Here is a 4,183-nt window from a genome sequence, read left to right as displayed (position 1 = left end):
AGATGCTCTGTTTTAACCTCTTTTCCGGATGCCTTAGCAGAATTTTCTTCACATTGATTATCCTTTGATCGCTCCAGCCTTCTAATAGTTCAGCTTCTCTTAGCTCCATTAGGTCATCATTGGAAACAACACCACAAGTGTTCATTGTGCGGTGCGGAGTCACTGTCACTGGGACATCTCCAAATTATGCTAGGTTATGCAGTTTCTTGTGTTGCTTTTTGTCGCAGAGTTCCAAAAGGAGATCGCCGCTAGCCATCTTTGATGCTTTGTAGCCTGGTCCAAGTGCCCAAGTTAGGGATTTCGAAACAACAAAAGGCGAGATTGTTCGTGCTTGTTTTTCAGAGTGGATGACATGAAATCGACGGAAGGTTTCTTTTTGGCGACCAAAAAATTCATGATTTCATCGGCGTACTCCTCTTCAGGGAGTGAAGGGAAGGAAGTAGCCATAGGTAGACATGCAGTTTTCAGCAGCAACGCCAGCCACCCACCATGCAGTCCTACAAGGGGACGCTGCAGGGCCTGTAGAAACAGGGCCTGCAAACGCCAGCTGTGCGTTACTACTACAACCAAATATAACATAACCTAGGTTGGCTACTCACACAAAGGTTAATCTTTGCTGCCTGAAAGATTGGAAGTAATAAAGAAATGAGTAGGAGACAGGAAATATGGAAAGTGAGCGAAAGACAAAGGCTGGAGAGAGAGAGAGACAGGAAAAGGCAACTACCAATTTCCCCCGGGTGAGTCAGTCTGGGGGTGCCATCTACGTGAAGCTGAGGCCAAAGGATTGTGTTGCCTCCACCGAGGGGCTTTAAAGGTCCTATCACTCAGCATCGGCTCAACCTCCAGTATCTGCTTTTGCCCAGACACGGCTAAGCCGTGCACGGTTGGAACCGCGGCCGCAGGAGGGTCCAACCCTCGTGTGCTCAGGTATGTGGTGTCGCAACACACCAAATGCCTGCTGACGCAGACGCCCCTGCGGGGAATTGGGTGTGCGCCAACCCACAAATTTCATTAATCCCATACTTGGTTAAATCAGTGGAAGCGGTGGTTTAGCCAAGTAACAAATGCTCAAAGTGATACTACTTGCACAAGCAGTTGTTGCACAACACGACTACAGGTCAGCTACCAAAAAAGAAAGTACACGTGAACAAGGAAGCTTCAAGGTTAGGCAATTGAATTCTGCTGAAATTTACAAGATGGTAGTATATCCTGAAGTAAGGAATGTTATTAGGCTAGCCAGCTCATAGATTCAGCAAAATTTTAAACTGTGTGAGGAAGACAGGATGCACACACGCTTTGTGTGTGCGTCTATGTTTCTGTTCATGTCCTGTCTTCCTCACACAGTTTAAAATTCTGCTGAATTAATATATCCAGAGGAGGAAAGTTTGTCCTCCACCTGATCCACCACATGAGACTGCAAAAGAAGACCCACGAGAAAAAAAAAAAAATGTGCCCTAGTTTATGATAAACTCAAAATGCAACCTACCATGGTTCCCTTGATGGCTGACAATCAGCAATGGAGCTCTCCCACGTCTCTAGCAAAATTGAACAGAACTCCATACTCACCGACACACTCATTCACGCTCAGATTCATCACTCACACTAATTCATGGCTATAAAATAAGTTAGAATTTAGCTGTGGTGTGGAGCTCTGAATGCTGCATCCTTTGGTAATTACGTAGATACGAGCGTAGGCACCACATACAATGCATACACGTACAGCACTCCACAGGAGTCACGCAATATACAATTCACAAATAATCATTTAAAATGTAATGCATTTAATTTCCACTGACTGCATGCATTTTTTTATCACTTTACCTACAACCTGTGCTCTCCTAAATTCAAAGACTCTGGCCGTAACAGCTTATTGGCAGATGTATTTTTGAAGGGGCAATGCAACGCCTTTCGAACAGGGTTAAATCTATAGACAATAATCCCATGAACATATGGGCCAAATATTGTTTCGTTGCACGAAGCAGGGAGCCCACAATCTTGCATAGAAGAACGCTCACTCTCTCAGACGGCTTTTGAATTATGCCCCACCTATTCTTTCCTACACCCCAACGGCAGCCAATATACACCAGCCGCTGGAAGATTGTTCCTGATCATGTGTTTCTACCGATAGAAAGCTTGCACACAAATGCATAAACTTCCAATCATCAAGAAAAAGGGGAAGAAATAAATTGTCATCATGTCCCACTTGTCCTGTCACTGCTCCTTTGTCGCTGTCTGGAACTATAGTCAGACATTTACCTTGAAGCATTGCCATAACAGTGCCATAACAGTGCCTCAGAAATAAGTAAAAGTGAGCAAGGAGCAATAGGTGTGGCATTGCTACCAGCACCATCCCAGCTGAGAGGAAACATGTGGATAACGCACAAAGAAAGTAAACGACGTGTTCTTTTACTTCCATCATTAATAGGTCCTGTTCAACAAATTTATGCAGGAATACATTCACTGAAAGGTATCACACTCATTCCTGAATTTTCTCAATCTTTTTTTAAAGCAAAGGTGTTGCACAGCCCCTTTTAGGTATGACAATGCTTCTAAATACATGCCACTTAATTACACATCATTTCTGGATGAAAGATTAATTTGCAGACAAGGGTACGTCTGCTAGTTTGTTTACACTTCAGCATGTCCTCCCTCCATTTGCACTTTAGTGATTGTACTTTGGTCAGTACTGAATTTGCCGGTGCTTACATAAACCAATGGTGGGACTGCCCAAAGTGATCTTGGAGCAAATTGTGGAGCAAGTAAAATTGCATATTGGAGCACCTTGGAGCAGGCCAATCTGAATTTTGGTAGAGAAATGGAATAAGGAATACAGCTGAGCACTTCGAAACAAGGATGAAACAGAATAAACCAACACCAGCGCTGTACTGCTTAAGCAACGTCTTAAGATGAATTATGAAGCAGATTCCTCCAATACTGAGACCGTCTAGTACATGAAAATTTTAGTAATAGTGCCTGTAGATTTCCAACTTGCGGTAACAATCACAAAAAACATGCATTCTGCAATAGAGTGTTCGAAATTTCGAAAAGCAGTCCAAGACATTTTTGATAAATACATCTTTCTTTCATGTCTCGACAGTGTGGGTGAAGTGCCTGGAAATGCGCTTCACCAACAGACCACACGGAGAAGCGAGAGTTACGAACTACGGTGGTTTATTATTGTGACAGCAATTACATGTGCACTCCAGGCGCATTTCTGCTGTCGCCGTGGTGTTCTGCATAAAGCCCAAGGGTGTTAACATTGTTGCCACGTGCCGTATGCTGTATGTGCGAGTGAAATCATGCGAGGGTGGCGCAATGCTGCACGGGCAAGGCATCAAGGGGGAGGGGGTGGCAGGGAGGAAGGGGGGTGTTCTACTCCGGCGGCTGCTGTTTGGTGGGGTTGCGTGGGCCCTATCTTGTAATCAATCTGTGATGGGGCCTGAGTGCATACGCCAAATTCTGATAGCTTCGTGTGCACTGTGTTTTCGTAGCTTAGTCCGCGTTGAAGCAAGAGGCAGCAGGAAGGTCACTTTGCTCACTGTTGCTGCAGCACTTGCTCACACCTGCGTTTTGACAATGAGTGCACGTGGTGATCGAGTGAAATATGTTCACGCTTCCTTGTGCATGCACGACGCCATGCTTATTAATTTAGTAAGAAATCTTTACAAGTTTGAACGGCCGATAAAACTACTATCTTTACTTCGTATAGCTGTCTACTACATTGCTATCGCGACCTAGTCACTACCCCGATACTAATTTGCTATCGCCTTTCAGGCCAAACTGCGACTTCTTTGTAACTTTTTTTTGGAAGCCATTTCTACATAACGGGCCATGGCGATTCCAAAGCGCCTAATACTTAACCTTTTGGTATAACGTAAAACTATTACAATATGTTTTCCATTCCACCATTAGCCCTTCGCGATAGCTTAAGATTGCTCAGGTCTTGCCCATTTGGGCATAAAAACAGATTGGAATAGCTTTACGCTATACCTGCCTTGGGACAGTGATGCCTGCGCACTGAACCCACTGCAGCGCGCGCTTCCCTAATATCTAGTTTGCTCGCAGTGCAATCAGCCTACTTTTAGTTGTTTTGCGTTTGAGCTAGGGAGCACCGCACCATTCCAGCCGCTCAACAGTATTCTAGTACACTCTAAATACACCTACCCTGGCTGTTGCAACAGCA

Source organism: Dermacentor andersoni, chromosome 4, assembly GCF_023375885.2.
Source record: "Dermacentor andersoni chromosome 4, qqDerAnde1_hic_scaffold, whole genome shotgun sequence".
Lineage (NCBI taxonomy): Eukaryota > Metazoa > Arthropoda > Arachnida > Ixodida > Ixodidae > Dermacentor > Dermacentor andersoni.
This window is presented reverse-complemented; position numbering follows the sequence as displayed.